General features: G+C 40.2%; 1 long non-coding RNA gene across 2 annotated transcripts in view; it reads right to left on the bottom strand.

Annotated features, from left to right (window-relative positions):
* The window catches only part of LOC125619545, a 28,957-nt gene extending 16,948 nt beyond the window's left edge, over positions 1-12,009 (bottom strand). Inside the window, exons 1-3 of one of the 2 annotated variants that reach the window (XR_007351075.1) lie at positions 11,953-12,009; positions 11,750-11,876; positions 5,454-5,540 (exon numbers count right to left, since the gene is read on the bottom strand). This is a non-coding gene — a long non-coding RNA (uncharacterized LOC125619545). The other variant, XR_007351074.1, reaches the window with a different exon arrangement.
* Positions 12,010-19,640: the final 7,631 nt, after the last annotated feature.

The following is a 19,640-nucleotide window of genomic DNA, read 5'->3' as shown; positions in this document are numbered from 1 at the left end:
GGTAAGTTCTTCAGGCAGCTAGCCTAAGCTGTAGCAGCAGAAACAGCAACAGCTCCGAAGTCTTGTCCGTTTCTCAGTCGAAGTCTCGTCCAGTTTTCAGCAACACTGGAAATTCTTCCACCCTCCTCACCGGCACTGGGATGAAGGCAGGAACTCTGGATGGCTAAAGAAAATCCTGTAGTATTCCAGCAGTCGCTAAGAAAACAACCTTCTGAACAATTTAGTACATTATCTCAAGGTTTTTTACATTTGAAATAAGCCTTAATATAGTGCTCATTACTCATTAGCTTCCAGGTGTGGGAGAACCATTGTAGTTACTGGCCTTGGAAATGATCAAACTTCAGGGCCATCTTCCGCCTGCAGCGTCCTGGGCAGCCCCAGATGGCCACGGGGAGAGTCTGGGGAGTGTTCCGGACTCAAACTGCCACTGGGCACAGGGAGCAAGAGCCTGCGAGACCGTGCCTCCGGGTCAGGTTTGGATTTGGGCTCTTGCAGTGGCGTCCTGCTCTCTGGGTGGGGGGCGGGGAAGAGCCCGCTGCTGCTGCTTGGAAAGTCCTTGCTGCGCCATGACCGGCTCGCGCACGTGGCGGCCGCCGCACCGATTCACGCACCCTCCGGTAACGAAAAGTATTCAGTAATAGCCTTTTGCTGCAACTTTTTTCCTGATAATCCTTCTTCTTCTGAACTTTCTTTTTCTTTCTGACTAGAGTTCCTGGGCTCTTATCAACACATGCCCTAACTATTCTTGGTTCCACTGGGGTGCCTTCTTCCCTTAGTAATTTACTTCTCACCCCTTCCATATTTTCATCACAAAGACAATACAACATTTCAAGACAAAACAAGACACAAACATACTGCATCAATCTTCTCCATTTTCTCAAAATGACCATTTTTCCTCTCGCCCTATCTGCCTAGCAGATTTGCTCAGGTCCTTTTTTTTTTTTCGTCACTTACCCCCTAGTGTCCCGGGGCTCCCCATATGGGCCACCATCTGCCGCAGTCCGGCTGCAGCAAAATAACTGGGGGATGACGAACAACTTGTGTACCTTGATACAGCAGGAATGGGAGCCGTTTATTGTAGGACCAGGGGGATATATATATATATATATATATATATTACATTCCACACAGCTTATCTTAATTAACATAAACTACATACAGCAGTCAACCAATAAGGAATCTCCACACTTAATGGCTCGCTGGCGTTACTTCACAAACCACTCCCTCTGCAAAATGCCAGGCGCCATCTTGACTTGTTTACAGACCCTAACAGCTTTGGGCCCACATTATTTGATGGGCTGGAATAGACTGCAGAAGCCACTTTGTTACAAACTATTTTCTTACTGAAAAGGAAGGATGATATAGAGAATGACACTTAGAACCTAAAGAGGAGGAGCATGAATGATAGAGGAAATACTCAGGGGTTATAAATAAGCCACAGTCAAGGAAGTGGACACACTAGCATGACTGTAGCACCAGGGTAGCTGTAGTCACCACTACATGCCTTTTTCTCTGAACAGGAGACTCTATGAAAGGTGCCCTGGCCTGCATTACCATTGTTTGCTGACTATATTGGGCAGAGAACTTGTCTTCTATTCTTGTTTTCTCACTAAGAGGGGCTATACTTAGGCACTATGCTTAAATACCCATATTTGAAGAGCCTCATTTATGCCTACACTTGATTTTTAGTGATAATTCTTAGGCCCTGAGGCTCAATCTGATGCAGTATTGATGAGACTCTTTTTAAGTGTCGGAAGTGGGTCAGTGTTTTAATCAGCTTTTTCACTGCACTGATCAGAAGATCTGACAAGTACAATTTTAGAGGAGCAAATGTTTATTTGGGGCTCACAGTTTTGCAGATCTCAGTCCTAGATGGACAACTCCATCACTCTTGGTTCAAGGTGAAGCAGACATCATGGCAGAAGAATGTAGGAGTAGAAAGCAGCTTAGGACATGACAGGAAGCATGGATAGAGTATAAACTCCCAAAACATGCCCTTGGTGACCTACCTTTTTCACCCACACCCCACCTACCCACAGTCACCACCTAGGTAATCCTTACCAGGTATTAACACACTGATTAGGTTAAGGCCCTCATAACCTAATCATTTCACCTCTAAACCTTCTTGCATTGAACATGAGCTTTTGTGGGATACCTCATATCTAAACCATAATAATGAATATATGTGAAAGAAATGTAAACAATTTGTGTCTGAAGGGAGACTAGATATTTTATATCACAACACCCATTTTTTTTAGTACTTCTGTGAAGTCTATATTTATTTCCTCTTTAGGAAAGTGAAGTCTAGGAAGCTTGACCAAAATATTGTGGGAGTGACATTGTTTCTATTTCTGGCCCAGTTCTTAATAAATTGGCAACTTTTATTTCCTCACTCTTGGGAAGTTTATTTTTGAAACTTGCCACCATGTTAGGAGGAAGACCAAGTAGCCTGTGAGGAGGCAAATATGGAGAGCATCTGAGCCCACAACTCTCAAACCTCTCTGAGCTCCTAACTAGCTCCAACTTTCTGCTGTGTGAGTGCGCCAGATTAGAAGTAGATTCTTCCAGCCCACTCTACACCACATGAAACACACAGGACCTCTACTTTGAGCCTTGCCCCAATTATAGATTTGTAAAGGATATACTCAAAAAACATGAATCTACTCAAAAACATGGATCTAATTATTAAATTTTATATATACTTTTGGTTTTATTATTTTTAAGCCACTATATTTTGAGTTGGTGCATTGCATGGGAATAAAAAACCAAACATCTTTGGATGAGGAGAAAATTATTTTGTCTTATATTTGCAAATTTTCTTTGTTTAAATTTTTTTTTATATTTCTACATTTTTGAGTTTACCATATATGGATCAAAATCCTCTCATGTATTCTCTCATGTATTCTATCATGTCCTAATATGTTGGTAATGGTAATCACGTTGAACTCACTGGAACAAACTGAGAAAATGTGATTACTATTTTAAGATAAGATATGAAAATGTTGTGACATAGGATTCTGACATAAATAGAATTACTTTTAATTTCTAGCCTAGTCATTAATCAGAGAATAGATTGTCTGTGCCTGCGTGTACTTAATATTTATCTATTATAGGATATCTATTCTTTATAATCTAGCTATTCTTCATAATCTATATCAAGATAAAACACTGTAATATTATTATCAGTGTTTTAGCCAATTAGAATGGACTGATATTGGTTCTATTAATAATAATAGAACTATTAATGTGGACTCCAACATTGATAACCTGATCCAGTTGTTAATATTATTTGGGTTTGCTCTTTGAGGAGTTTGTCTTTTCACTACAAAAAAAATCATCTTCTTGGTAAGTGTTTTGGAATCATTCAAGATTAGACTCTTCTGATTTCTTGCATTTAAATTCTTCTGACCAAAACGTTTATTTGTACCAACCATTATAAATGGACTCTCCTGTGCAGTCAGTAGGCAATCAAGCCCATGAGCCTTTCCAACTATGCTACATGGGAACACAAGTCAATCTAGCCAAGTCGGTCTCAGAGTCTCCTGAAAGTACAACTCAATTCAAGTATTTTTTTTGTACACTAGAAATAAAAATGATAAGATAATGATGCTGACAATGATGAGAACAACCATCACAATGATAGAGTAATGATAGAGCAAGTTTATTATGTTCTAATTGTGGACCAAGCACGGACATAAGCACTTTTCATGTGTTAACTAATTTAATTATCCAGAACAATCTATGAATTAAGAATTGTTATATTATTTAACATTTTGCAGAAAAGCCAACTAAGACATTCATTTTAAGTAATTTCATTAAATTTTTAGAACTAGTAGGTGCCTGACCAGAGAATTAAAAACCATATATTCTAAAAGCTAAGGATATTTCTTTAAGAACACAAGATACTTGAAAAGATGTCAAATTTCTTCACCTAGTATCATTAGTTTATGCTAATCATAAAAAGTAATCTTAGTCCGACAACTTCTTTTGCATAAATAAGAGATTTTTAAAATTCTGCTTTGTGACCATATCATTTTATGAAATCTTTATTAATATTTGTCATATTTCATTATAAATCCCTGTTGTTTCAGCCAACTTTCTGTTACTGTAACAAAATACCTGAAATAATCAATTCAAAAAAAAGGTTTCTTTCAGCCCAATTTGGAAGAATCCAGTCTATGATTTCTTGGCCCTAGGCTTTGGGGCCTGGGATTAGGCAACACATGATGGAAATGCATCTCACAAAGCCATTCACCTCATGGACAGAAAGCAAAAGAAGAATGAATGGAAGAAGGAGGCCCCATAAAAACTCTTCATAAGAAGGTATGCCCCCAATGTCCTGTGACCTCCCACCTCTTAAAGGTCCACCACTTCCCAATACTTCCATGATGGAGAACAAGGCTCTACCAAGTGGGCCCTTGGGGGGCCTTCCAGATCTAACCCATTGCACTTGTTTCCCTATGCTATCCAAATGTTCACTCTCTCAGTAAAGACACAAAGTTGGTGTCCTGAGGGTGTAGTATAGTACCTGAAATGCTTAGAATGCTTGAGGAAATTCAAAATGAAAAACAAATCAATTATGATAACCCAAAGGCTAACTTGAGCCTCAGAAGTAGGCCATCTCAGAGCTCAAACTCTGAACTATTTTTTGTGGTAGTGTTTCCCTCCACCACCAGACCACTTATGCTCCCTCCCAGGGGTCTGACAAATACCACTTCCCTTCTTGAGGCTTTGCCTACACCTAAGCCAGCCTCACTTCTTAAAGAAAGCTTTACTCAGGGGACACATTGGCCATAAATCTTGAAACTGAAAAAGAGAGGGAGCTTCTTTTAGAAAAATAGCAAAAACAATTTTCAGGGGCTATAATGAGAGTGTCCCTGCTGACTGGTCGGCATTGCTTATCTTCTCCTACTCCCACTCCACCCCAGCAGACCTACCCAAAATGGGGCAGGTAAATGAGGCCACAATTGGTAGAGAAATCTGAGAAAGAAAGGAAAGACCCAAGGGGAAAGAGAATAGAGGATCTGAAGAAAAAGGAAGAGTTTCGGTTCTGGGTTCATCTACAAGGTAGTTGGGAGAAGGAGGTAAGTGCATGCCCAGACCCTGGTAGGAAGGGACCAGGAGCAGCTCCCAAACTCCTACCTAAGCCCCCACTTCATGGATGCTTCACGGAAGCCAACAGCCCAAACTTGAAGTGCAGGATGCCTGTCACATGCTTTCAATTCCCCATCATGCTTTGCTCTAAGACACAGGACCAGTCTTCTCCACTGCAGATTACACTGGAGTTGCATATACAGCCAGATAACTGGGAGCTCATTGCTTAAATTTAATAGTAAAGCTTCAATTTCCTTCCTTCCATTGATAAAAGTTTATACTCTCCATTTTGTTTTCAAAAGATAAGCATACAAAGTTACTTTCAAAGCCTGTGCCTTTTTCTGTCTGCCTCACTTAACTTTTCTTGCAACCTGGATTTCTTGATCTTGATCCAGACCTGGTCACCAGTTCCTCTGGGGTTTGTTGAAGCTGCACGGCATGCTTCCCTGGAAGTAAAAGTTAAAAAGCAAGGACAGAAAAGCTCATGAGGAACCATATTGAAGGTCAAGTTCAGAAGACAATGCAGCTAATGAGAACTTACCAATACTATCTAGGGCTCAGTGCCACCAGAGCTGGAGCCCAGAGCCCCAAAGGTCTTTAGGTGTGGAGTCCACAGCAAATGCTTCATACTGTGAACTGCTGAAGGGATGAAAGTATCATTTTCTCCATGGCCTGGATTTCAAATTTCTCTGTTAAAACCAGAATGCTGTGCACTGGCAGGCAGCTAACCCTTTTTCTTTATTTAAGAAATAAAAATGGATACAGGAAAAGGGAAAATCCCAAAATAGGATTCCAACCTCTAATCAGAAAGAAATCCCACCAGTCTGATAGAGTTCATATATGTACAATTCACTTCAACTTATTTTTAAAGTTCTTATGTTTTGTGTTTGGTTCATTCTTTCTGAAGACTTCTTCCCAAAGCATTGAAAAGGAAACATTTTGTGTGTGTGTGTGTGAGAGAGATCTTTTAAAAATCACCCTGTGTTATCTGAGAGAAAGAGAAAGAAAAAGAGGCTTTTTTCCCTTAAAAAAAAGATATTTAATTTATACTCTAGGTAGCAGCAACAGCAATTACAAAAGTTACCATCATAACAGGAAGACAGCATTATAAACAAAGTTGTTTTGTATGATTCAAAGTGCAGGTTAAATTTGTTGAACTGTTTCTTCACCACAAAAGAGCCTTTCTGCAATTAAGGTAATTTTTCTTATTTAATTGGAAGTTTTATGAAATCTTCATGGCCAATTTTCCTCCATGTTTATTCCCTGAATTGTATTTGTATTTGATAAGAATTTGGAATTGTTTTATAACATGTACTTTGTAAACACCTGATATCAAAAATATTACTGACTGGTTCATCTTTATGGTACTTGTGAGAACTTGCTTGCCTAATACTCAGCCCATGCACTTTTTGCATATTGCCTGATTTATCATTTACAAAAAACAACAAGAGGAAGCTGCCTTATTAGCAGACCTAAGAATATAATGTAGATTCCAACACCAATGTTCTGATCCAGTTGTTGATATTTGTGTGTGTCGAGATTGCCCTTTGAAGAATTGCCTTTTCTTTCTTTACTAAAAGTCATCTTTTCTTGGTGTTTTTGGAATTTTACACAAGAATGGATTCTTCCCAATTCTTGAACTTGAATTCTTCTGACCAAAATTTTATTGCTTCCTATCAGTCCATTTGGCTTTCCTGGTGCAGTCAATAGGGAATCCACACTCTCAGTCTTTCCAGCTATTGTACTGTGGATAGCACAAGTCAGTCTTCACCCATAGATGAGGAAGCTAAGACACAGAGAGTTTCTTAAACTCCCTGAAGGTCATGGGGAGGACAATGGCAGAGTGAGGATGCACACTCAGGGGTCCTGCTGTAGAGTCCTGCTACTAACTGGTGCCATGCTCTTCCCTAATTCCCATTTCCCTTCTTACAAGAAGGAAAATATTTTTTTTTCTCTGGTTCACAGCCAAATCCTTCTGTCTTTCTCCAAATTGCATTCCATAGTAAAGCAAAGGAACTCTTTCCTAAAGAAAAGCTGTGTTCTGGTGGGATGGTGTCATACAAATTCCAATGAGTACATGTGTGACTTAACTTTCTCTTGCATGGCACCATTACTGAAATTCATCATGTTATTTTAGACATCAATAGTTTTTTTGATGAAGGCAAAGCTCATCCATGGGGTAGAAGTCAGAGAAATCTTAGTTGTGGAGGGGTTCAGGGGAGCAGGAGGTATAGGAGGTCCCTGGGAGATTGAAAGACTACTCTGGGTGCTGAACTTACATGGTTTTCATGGATCAAAATTAACTGATTTTTGCATTTCACTGCAAATCATTCCTCAATAGATGAAACAATTGAGGACATTGCTTAAAATAAATTGCTATTATAGCACCTCAGAAACCTTACTCTCCTACAGCTGTTAGTACCTGAACAGCACCACCCCCCTCCCCAGCCTCAGCTCCCACAGAGTTCACTTGCTCTCTGCAGTTCAACAACATCCACCCCAGAGGCTTGGTTATCCTCAAATGGGCCAAGCCCTACTTTACTCTATGGCTGGGATTCAAATATACTCTTCTCTCTTTCCAAAGCATTGAACCATTTGTCTGATCCACATTAACTTTTCATTTAGATCTTGCCTTCCACCTGAGTGGTGGGGGATGGGGGGACACCCCCCCATACCTGCCACACACAACAGATCACATCACCAAGATAACACCCTCTCATGGTACTAGGTCCCTCCCCATGTTAGCTCTTTTACTATTAGGGTTTTATATGTTTTGTTCTTTTTGGTGGTTTCTTTTTGTTGTTTTAATAGGTTGGTTTTTAGAGCAGTTTTAGGTTCATAGAAAAATTGAAAATGCATAAGATTCCCACTTCCTCCTGTCCCCACATGTGTGCAATCTCCCCATTACCAACATCTAGCTCTAGCGCATGGGCTTGTATCTTTTATAATTATTTGATTAATGTCTTTTCCATTCTAGACTGTGAGCTCCCTCAGGGCAAGAACTTGCCCAACTTTTGTTCTAATTTTTTTTTTAATTTATCTCAATGTCCTTCTCTGGTACACAGCTGTATAATATTTATTTAAAAGAGATATTGATAAGGAGCTCTTTCTTTTCATTCCCAATTCAATCTCTATTCCAGTTCACTTTGCAGGTCATTAAATTTTATTTAACAAGTGAAAATAAAATTTTATGTTATTTGTAGGAGAGGGGATATGGTCACAAAGTTATTTTTTAAAATAAAAGCTTAGTAATCTGCAAGGGTGGTAGAACCCAAGGCTGACGAATCACAAGCTTTGAAGTTTATAATTTTTTTCTTTCTAATTAAATGAAAGTAAGTTTACTTGAAGCTCTACTTCAAAAAATTACAGAACTTCTTTAGAATTGTGAGATGAAAAGGTCATAATAATTTTCCCACACTGTCTTATACAACAGCTGAAATTTAGTCTGCAATGAAATATTTTAATCTTCTTTTCTGACTTTCACTCATAATAGAAGGAAGGAAGGAAGGATGGAAGAAGAAAAGGTGGACCTCTAAAGTATTATATAAAACATAAACACAAAGATCATATATAATCACTCCTTCCAGCCTACATCCCGACTCTTAACTGACTAGAATATGGCTGCACACATAATTTTACAGAAACTCTCTAATCCATATTGAAGCTGTATTCTCTGACATTTTTAATTTTATTTTAACTTAGTCAATGATAGAGCAATCCATGCTTTAATGAGTCATATCAATTTTGACTCTATTCCATTCTAACAGTCTGTTTTGTAGCCTTCTAAATTAACTAACCCATATGACATGCCTTTATAAAAGGGCCTACGCAATGTGGAAATTGATGTCCTCCAAGTAGAACCAACTCAGACAAAACAAAACAAAAATCTGGTCAAATTGGTTTTCAGCCACTGTAGAAATCAAGCAACCTAATTTTAATTGGCTGCATTTCCATTCTTCAGTGACTGGTTGTTTTGATATGCTTCCTCCCCGCCCCCAGCCCCCCGAGTTAGGAGCTACAATGGTCATAGAGGCTTAGCATAACTCTCATAAATAAATACAGAAGAAACCTTGCCCAAAGTTACCCTAAAGTTTGGTGTTAATCAGAGAAGCACATGGCCGTAGACATCTGTTCAGAGATGAGAGGCCCTTTTGCAGTAGAGAGCTGTTCTGAAACTTTAACCTAAATTAGGCACCAGCCTAAAAGCTCTGCAGTGAGTAAAAGAGCACACAAATCAATTGTCAAATGGAAACCACATATCCATCTGTTATGTCCCATGACTCAGAGTCAGACACTCACGAAAACCGCCAGCAACCCTGTCACCAAGGCACAAGGACATCCAGGTGTCTCAGTCTGTTAATAAAAGTAATGGGCCATTTGGGTGAGTTAGACACATTTGTTTATGGTTTTCCTTCAGCTATCTAGAGAAATTGGCTAGCTGTTTAGCTTTAAAACCAGTTGTTATGGCAACTACTGTAAACAACAGCTTTGACTACTGGCTGGAGAGCCAGGTTGAAATCATCTGTTTAACTAGTGATCTCTCTTAAGAAGCAGAGGTGAAGAGCCTCATATTAACTGATTTCTAGGGATTAACACAATGTTTAGGAGTCAATAAATGTCTGATGAGCAAATGATTGAATACACAATTAAAGTTTCTTCTTAGTTTTCAGTTAGATGTCAACAGAGATGAATCCAAAATTCTTTCCATTGTAGAAACTAGTAGGAGCTTTGAGGAAAGGGTTCCTCCAACACTCATTTTCCTGGGCTCACAGCAAGCCCCATCAAAGTCTGCGGGCCTCTTTCCTTCTAATAACTTCCCTTCTTTGACTCACACACTGCTACCAGAATGTCAACGCCATAGGCCCCAGGCTGCCCACAATAGTCTGCTCCTTCTAGACTCTTGCACAGAAAATATCTGAAGTCATAGATGCTTCAACCTATTGGCCTCACACATCATCCTCATCAACTGTCATCCTCCTAGGGAGATGGATGGATAATTTCCCTTTTGCGTTCTGTCCCCTAACATTCCTCAGAAATATGGCCTCCTTGTTTCATCTCGACAAATGACTGCTCAGATGACTTCTATAATGAAGTTGAATGCATGAAATGTGAAGGGAATTGTCATGTGGCAGCTTCCAGGAGTGTTTCTTAATGTGTGCTTTCCACTTTCTTTGTTATCTTTTCTCATCCTGCTGTTTGGAACATGACTATAAGGACTGGTACCCTAGCTGCCTCTTCAGACCAGGCAGGTAATGCTGCAACCCAAGGATGGCAAAGTCAGAGTGTCACAGGACCACATTGAACTAAGTGAGCTACCCTACTGTGTCCAGGTCACCTACCTCCTGCAAAAGAAACTTTCAATATGTTCAAGCCACTCTAGTATTGGTCTTTGTGATTTAGAGCTCTGTAATCCTAGTTAATATATTATTGGCCTTCACTCCCTGCCACTCTCCTTCTTATTGCCTTCTCCTGGCAATACCAGCTTTGGTCATCCTCCCATCTCCTCCCCATGTTTGTCATTCATCAGTGGAGTAGCCACAAGGAAACTTGCAGTTTCCCTGATCCACTCTTAGATGGGCTGATACACCTTCACCTGCATTTTCCTATATCAATGTTATGTGATATCTCAGAAATGACTCCAGATGTTTTCCTATCTCCTGGATGTTCAAAAATGAATCACTCCCAATACACATGTACACACTCGACTGGCAAATCTGCCTCACTCATCGAGAAAATGGAAATATGTGTTTAGGAATATTCTTGGTTTTCCCAACACAGAAATTATAAGCCCAATGCATACCCCCACTTTTATCTACCTCTTTTTTTCTATGGATGCAATGGCCCTAATTTTACCAAAGATCAAATGTTCCAAATGGGTCCTGAATCTGCTATGATTTTAATCTGGTTTGCCCTCTGAAGACTCATTGAAATTGAAGCCCCTTAGTGAGATGTTAAGAAGCAGGATGAGTTAGGACTGTTAAGAAGTTTACAACCAGAGATATGAAAAATTGTGCTCAATATGTGTAATATGAATTGCAATGCTGTCATATAAAACAAATTAGAATAAAAAATTTTAAAAATAAAATAAAAGAAGTGATTAGAATTCTGTCCTTATGAATAGATTTGACCCACTCAAGCCATAAATGGATTAATGAGTTATTGCAAGAAAAGACCAGCCTTAGAAGCCAGTTTGGCTAGGCCCCTCTCTTCCTATCTCTTGTTATATGACATCCTGCACTACTTCAAAACTCTGAAAACAAGAAGACCATCACCAGACATATCCCTGCATCCTTGGACAGAACCATGAGCCAAAAAAAGCTCATTCTTTGTAACTTACCCAGTCTGCAGTACTGTGTTATTAGCAACAGAAAAATAGACAAGATAGAATCCTAAACCATCCTTTTTTTGCTTTCTGAAGAATTTTCCTAAAAACTTTCTTTTCCCTTTTATATAATGAATCAATCTCTCTTTCCCCTCCCCTCCACCATTACCATGTGCAAGTTAACACCACGTAGTATCATGGATTATTAAAACAAAACAGAAAACCTCCTTTCTTTCTCTGCTTATGTATCTTCTATGAAGTGCCGTCTCCCCACTGATCTTAAACGGTCACCTCTCAGGAAACTGTCTTTGCGGATCTCCTCCAGTTCCGCACCTTCATACATGTCCTCCAATGGGTTGCTCTCTTCATGCCCCCATGGAAACTGCTCTGACCAGCCAACAGCCAGTGGCACCATGATCCCAAACTCAAGGGTTGCTTTTCTTTTCTGAGTTGACTTGACCTATCAGCAAGAATTTGTTCAGTTGGCCCATCCCTCCCTCTTGAAATACTTTCATCTCTTTGAAAGTCTCTCATACTTGCCTGGCTCTTCCTTAGTTTCTCAGTTCCCTTCCCAGGCTTGACTTCCAGTGAAGCAGCCACTGGAGTGCCTTTCTTATCTCTGTCCTCACACCCTCCCTGGGTGCCACGCTGGATCACATGGTGGTAAACAGGGCTCTCTGCATTCCCATGCTATCTAGAGTCCTGCCCTACTGGAAATTTGCACACATACGTCCTGCACATATTTGTCATCTCCATTTCCTGACTTCTCCTCAATTGACTTCTTCTCTCAGCTTTCAATCCTAGTAGTAAGCCTGTTGATCATTCAGTCCCCTGAGTTCTTCTTCTTTCTCATGGTCTAAATACTTAATTTTTGAGCAAGGTTGTTGGTTTTAAAAACACACAGCAAACTAAACATTTCTCTTTAGGTGTAATTTTATACCTTACACTGGAATATCACAATCGCTGTCTCCTAGACTCAGGGTACTCTTCATGACCATGCCTTCTACCTGCCTGTTTTCCTGCTTGCTTTTCCCTGATCTCCTTCCCTATAATAATCTCTATAGGAGGATGCAGATGTTTACTCTCATACTCCTCCACATCTCCAGCATCTTCAGCAGCTCCAAAGAACTTAGTCGGTGCTCAACGTCTGTACTCAAAATGAATGAAAACCAGTACATTTGCAGAGTAGATCCATTCTGATTGGGCCTTGAAGTCTGTGCAAGTCCATGTCTACATTTTGGTATAGTTGTTCAAAATGTCAAGCTATGGGACTGCAGCCAATTGTGAGGTTCTCTGGACCTCAGACAAAGCATGGAGACAGAACAGGTCAGCAGCCCCTCCAGAAACCAGGCCAGAGAGGATTCTGAACTGTTCTTCAATGGGCCAGCTGTGCACATGTGAAAAGCTGAACATACATATTACACAGTGTTAGGACGGGGGCCTTGAATTTATTATTTCTTTCTTTTATGTTCTATTTTTCTTTATTTGGCACTTAAGATTCATGGGCATTCATTCATTTTATTTTTACAAACATGTTTATTACACGCTGCACCCTTGTAAATGCATTGTTAGATCTATCTTTAGCGTCTAAAGCTTTCAAGTCAGCGCTTGGCCTTTTTATGGCTGTGAACTCTTTTCAAAGTCAATATTAAAAAAGAAATCAGCATCTGCTAATCAAATTGTCTTTTTTATTTAACTTGTATTTGATGTATGAAATCTTTCCAGATGAATGGTCGAGTTTTGTTTTATTAGAGATTAGCTCCCACTACTGTTTTCAGAAAACTTTCCGGCTTCTTTCCTCAGGAACTTGCTTTTAAATTGGCCCCAGAGACTCCCAGCTCTGAGACTCTTGGCAAAGGGCGCATGAAGCAGCATCTGTTGGCTGCTGCCTCAGTAACGGCTCTCCTTTGATGTCTTCCTGTCACTGGATGCCTACAGGAGCTCCCCCAGCATCTCCCCAGCTCCAGCTGATGCAGCAGAATCGCTCCGAGAGAAACAGGAGGGAAACAGAGAAATTAGTCCTGGTTAAAAATGAACAACAAGATTCCCTCCCTAGAGTTTCACCAAAACCTTCTGGCTGTACTTCCTTGGGGCTACTCCATCAGGATTCTCATTCCCCTCCATAAAAGCTCTTCACATTCTTCTACTGGTATTCTAAGACATCACTTTTAGTTCTTTTTTATTATTATTACTTGCTTTCATTTTCAGCTTTATTGAGGTATGATTAACAAATAAATTTATAGACATTCAGATTGTACAGTGATATATATATATATATATATATATATATATATATTTATCACAATTGAGTTAATTAATACATCTATCACCTCACATAGTTACCTTTGTGTATGCATCTGTACTGAGAACACTTGAAATTTACTCCCTTAGCAAATTTCAAATGTACCTTTCTCTATTATTAACTGAAGTTACCGTGCTCTGCATTAGTTCTCTGGAACATATTTATCTTATTACTCAAAGTTTCAGCCCACTGACATTATCCCCTTTCTGCCTACCTCCAGCAGCTGGTGGCCACCACTCCACTCTCTACTGCCCTGAATTCTACCAGTTTAGGATTCACATATAAGTGAGGTCAGGCAGCATTTGTCTTTCTGTGAATGGCGTTGTTTATTGAGCACAGTGTCTTCAAGGTTGATCCGTGTTTTCAAATGCAGCAGAATTTCCTTCTCATTTCAAGCTGAGCGATATTTCATCGCGTATCTACATAGCAAGAAAATGTTTTTAAAGTATCCACAGTAAAGCAAGAAAGAGAACTTTCTCCAAAATTTTCAGAAATTTCATTTTGAGAGGTTTGGGAAACAGGGAGATACTAAATTTCACACAAAGATCAGCATGACTGAAGTGTGGTAAAATGTTTAGTCACATATGTGGACACTGTTCTCTAGTGGACCAGCATCAAGGTTTCTATGAAAATTCTTTCTGTGGGTGAAACACTTCTCTGACTAACTATAGATGCTGAGAGCCAGTGTGACCGTAGAGCTGCCTTACAAACTCCCTCATTGGGCAGATGAGGAAACTGGGGCTCCCAGCAGTGAGTCCAGAGCCCTATGCAACTTTCTGCTAGTACTGAGGGCAACAATAGATGCCTGGGACTTTGCACAGTGTTTCCTGTTCAGGGTGCCAATTTACCTAATCCCCTGTTCTCTTATATTCTGCACCTAGTGGTTCCCAGGCAAGTGTTGTCCAGAATCTGTCACTATGATATGTGAATCCTCAAATCTCAAGCATTCAATAAGATATACAAATTAGGATGTAGGTAAAGGGGCCTGTCCCTCACTAGGTCCCCAGATGCTCAGCTTCTTCTGTCCCTAGTCTCCTTGGTTCAAGGGCAAACCGAATGAATTCAAAGCAGGCAGTTCAGGCTCAAAAGATCAGTCCTTCGCTGTTTTATGTTGTTGTACTGTGTCTCATTTAACAACAAAAGGGGATTCCTCCCACTTTCCTACCACAGGAACATGCAGGGTCCATTTCCTCTGTGTCAATCCATCTAGGCTATGGGCAGGGCTGCAATTCCCACTGAGAGGACAACCATAGCTGAGCAGGAGAAAGCATCTTCCAGTGAATGTGATAACTAAATAGTTACAGGCTGAAAGATAAAACACAAATCTGCTCTTATAAAAAGAAATATTTGAATAGTAAGGAAATAAATTACAAAGATCTGTTTTCCATGCTGATCTATGGAAGGCTACTGACCTGACTCCATGGTGATATCTATGAATGCAGACAGGCCAAGGTATGGGTTGGAGAAGCCTTGAATCCCTGGGCCAGTGTGTGGGGGAGGTCAGGAGTCTGGGGAAGCCCTGAAAGGGAGTAGGTGGCATCTGGTTGACCAGTTTTCATGGGCAGCAGCTGCCTGAGAAGAGGTCTAGCTGTTGTAAGGAGCAGAAGAACCCAGGGTGACTGGCAAGGCCTAGCATAGCATATAGGCACATGGGACCTGGGAAGGAGACTGGAATTGGCCTGGGGTTCTTTACAGAACTTACAGGAAGCTCCAACTTGAAGGGATCAGTAGTGTAAGATGGAGGTGAGTTTGGTGAAACTAAAATGTTTGATCTCAGGAACTAAAACTGATTGGAGTATGGAGTCACATATTTTTGAGACAGCAGACTCACCCAGGAATTGTTTCCCCAGCATATTCTTGGAATATGAAGAGATGAACACCCAAAACATGTAGTCTGGCTGCTTAGGTTTAAATGCCACTTCTGCAACTTGGCACTCAGGTCAGCAAAGGCAACAGTTAATTCGGTAAATCTCAGACCTGTGTCTAACAGAGCCGCTGCTCAGGATGGTTGTCAGAATTTAGGAGGAGCACACAGAGTTCTGGGGACATATTGAGTGTTCAACAAATAATTTCACACTGCCAAAGATTACAGGTAAATATTTCTGTGAGTGTGATGGGAAGGGAATTTGCTGGGAAGGCACAAATCCTGAAAGATATTTACTAATCTGCTATCAAGATGAATGTGAACTTCTAGTAGCCCAACAGAATTGGAGAATTTTTTTCTCATGCCCATACAGGAAACAGACCAGACACATAAAACTCAGGCATCCCCCCTGGATCTGCAACTGTGAAGCTGGTTGCCAGGGTGGCTGTAGGTCCACATTAGAGATGGCTCCATATGTCCCCAGTATGTATATATGTATGTGTGAGTGTATACACACACACACACACACACACACACACACACACAGGCACACACATATATAACATATTTTCTTGATTAATTCATCGGTTCATGGACACCTAGGGTGGTTCCACAGTTTGGTTATTGTGAATTGTACTGATACAAACACAAACATAGGTAGACATGTATCACTGTAGTATGCTGACTTTAAATCTTGAGGATAAATAACAAGGAGTGGTATAGCTGGGTCGTATGATGGTTCCATTCCTGGTCATTTTATTTTCACAGTGGCTGTACTAATTTACAGTCCCACTAGGAGCATGACAGTATTCTTTTTTCTCCAAATCTGCTCCAGCATTTATTATTTGTATTTTTGATGACTGCCATTCTGACTCGGGTGAGATGAAATCTCAGTGTAGTTTGCTACACAAATTGCTAATGATGTTGAACATTTTTTCATATATTTATTGGCCGTTTGTATTTCTTCCTTTGAGAAGTATCTGATTCATTTGCCCATTTATTAATTGGGTTATTTGATTTTTTTGGTGCTAAGTGGATGCTAATCCATAATGGGGGGGTAATCTATAATGGGGGGGACATGGGATGAGTGGAGGAACTTTGGATTGGTTAAAGGGGAGGGGGATATGGGGGTAGGAAAGATGGTGGAATGAGATGGACATCATTACCCTAGGTACATGTATGATTGCACAAATGATGTGACCCTACTTTGGGTACAACCAGAGAAATAAAAAATTGTGCTCCATTTGTATACAATGAATCGAAGAACATTCTGCTGTCATATATAACTGATTAGAAAAAAAATTTTTAAATCCCCTAAAAAAAATCCACTCCAAGGAATGTGAAGAGATAATCTATAGAATGGGAGAAAATCTTTGCTAGTTATTTTTCTGACAGAGGATTAAAATTCAAAATATACAAGAAACTTTAATCACATTATTTCTTAAGACTAGCTTAATGTGTCCAAATAGGTTGTGACACTGTGATGGGACATACCTAGTCCATTTGGGATGCTCCAACAAGATATGTATGGCTTAATCACACTTCTATTTCTCCTGGTTCTGGAAGCTGGAAGTCTAAGACAAAAATGCCAACAGATTTGATGTCTGGTGAGAACCAAATTCCTGAGTGATATATAGATTTCTCTTTAATAAGTTCTCACATGGTGGGAAGAATGAAGGGGCTCTCTGGGGCTTCTTCTATAAGAGCATATAATCTCTACCTTCAGGATCCAAGCACATCTCCAAGGCCCCATCTTTAAATACCATTACCATGGAGTTAGAATTTCAACAGATGAGTCTGGGGAAAATAAACACTGAAACCATAGCAGATGGTCCATGGCATTGAGATTCCTGGATTCAGTATGGCAGAGCATCACTAGCAACTCCTCACCACTGCTGAACTGAAACAGCTTTCTTCCTGTGTGTGGACAACTCTAAATTGTATAGTTCTGATTTAGTTGAGTCTATACAAGGAAATCGACCATTCAAGAAATATCAGACTTTATTCTACTCATAAGAAGTACTTTTAAAAAAAGTTTTTTTTTTTTTCTGGCGATTAAAATACAGCAAAGTTAATTGCTTTCTCCAACTTCCCAAGCATCCAGAACTGTCTCACTTGTTAAGCAAAAGGAAACCACTGGTTCCCATTTCACAGGTAAGTGCTACATGGAGCAACAGTACAGCAGCCCTGTGGCACTCTCCTCATGGCTATGCTCTAAACTCTGCCTGGAAAGACAGGACCCCACATGTACAATCAGCAGGGGGCATTTGCCCCACCCACTGTAAGTGTGGAATAAGGTTCCCTCATCACACTCTCTGTTGCCCTCCCTCATCCCTCATGATCTACATAGGTATGCTATGTCCAACAACCAATGCCCCAGGCCCTGTAGTCATAGCCTGACCCTGACGCTTGCCTTCTGTGACACCATAGAAAGTGTGCAGCCTATGCACTGCTTCTGTGAGCTCACTGATTGTGAATCATCCATTTCTGCACCCTCAACACTGGGTGTTTTGCCTTGTAAAGAAGAAATTTTGGTTTAGTAAACATCTGTTTTATTTAACAAGTAACCTCGAGTATCCTCTATGTGCCCCAGTCTTAGAATACAGGTAACAAAATTGTTGAAAATACCCAGGGTTTTATATGTTGACATTTTAATCCAATTTCTATCACTAAGTCAATTAATAAGCAAAGGAATGCTCACTGTAGTAGTAAGCTTTTCATTGCTGTGACCAAAGTACCTGACAATAACAACGTAGAAGAGGAAAAGTTTATTTTGGCTCAGGGTTTCAGAATTGTCAGTCCATAGCCAGCTGACTCCTATTCCTGCATTAACACAGGAGCTTTGTGGCAGGACATCTCACATCCAAACCCTAACAATCTCAGTGTACATTTTGAAGAAACCCAAAATTGCAACAGGTAGAAACGAGATGCACAGGGCTGGCAGGAGCTCCTTCCAATGGAGTTTTTGAGGGAAGCCTCTCAGAGCAAGTAGAGTCTATACTGAGAACTGAGCAGCAAGAAGAAGCCAAAGAAACAAGAGATAACAAAGGGTTTTCTTAGCAGTTTTCAGCTTGGGATGATTTGGAAACAGCAAGAGTGTCTGTGTCCTTGATCTGAGACTTGGATTGGGCTGTGGAAGGAGGAGATGTATTACGGTCAGAAGGAGCTGCACCTGCTGACTTTGGGACAGTTGGGAGAAGTCTGGATCTTCAAGGAAATGGAGAGCTGAAGAGTTAACAAGAAAAGAATGTGAGCTCCTTTGGGTTTTATAAAGAACACATTGGGCACAGCATATTAGAACTGAGAATGTTGACATGGATGGATATTTCTGAATTGATTTTAAGAGACAATGTTTAATTCTTTCACAGGCATTTTGATCAAGGCTGGTGAACGCATTATGGTGTGTAGAAATTTCAAGACTAAGACCCCTTCCCCCCGCAGTAGGAGACTAAATTCAGGGAGAGCCACTGTGTGACATTAAAGCAGATACTTCAACCTGAGCAAGGAACTGCTGAGTAGTGATGCTAAAGGAAACACATAAAGTGACCAAGGGGTCTAATGAGATTTAGGGATCAAATACCATCATCTGTATATTTTCCATGGGGTGGGGGGAGGCACTTTATAGCTGGCCCATTTCCCCTACTGCTTCTAATGAAGTTCTGTCCTTAGAGTGGATTTACATCTGTCCCCTGATGCCACGGTTCAGGTTGTGTTGGCCTTTTCATTATGAGCCATGTTTACCAAAGGTTTACAACTTGGCTGTAAAATCCAGTTGGCACCGAGACTGGAAACTTGGCATGAACAGTTTGGTATAAACATTGCCCGGAAGCAGTTTTTCTATCTAAATCTGAGAAAAACAGGCTAGGTCATTTTCAAGTTATTTGTGTTCTTCATGCATAAATAAAATGAAGCCTGACAGCTTCAAACAGTTGTTTGCTTTTGCACTCCTTAAAAATAGATTTGATCCAAGAAAAGTAACATTTGGTAAACAAATACTGTAAGAGAGAGAGAGAGCGAGAGAGAGAGAGAGAGAGAGAGAGAGAGAGAAGACATTAAAT

Source organism: Marmota marmota, unplaced genomic scaffold (assembly GCF_001458135.2).
Source record: "Marmota marmota marmota unplaced genomic scaffold, marMar, whole genome shotgun sequence".
Taxonomy (NCBI): domain Eukaryota; kingdom Metazoa; phylum Chordata; class Mammalia; order Rodentia; family Sciuridae; genus Marmota; species Marmota marmota.
This window is presented reverse-complemented; position numbering and strand designations above follow the sequence as displayed.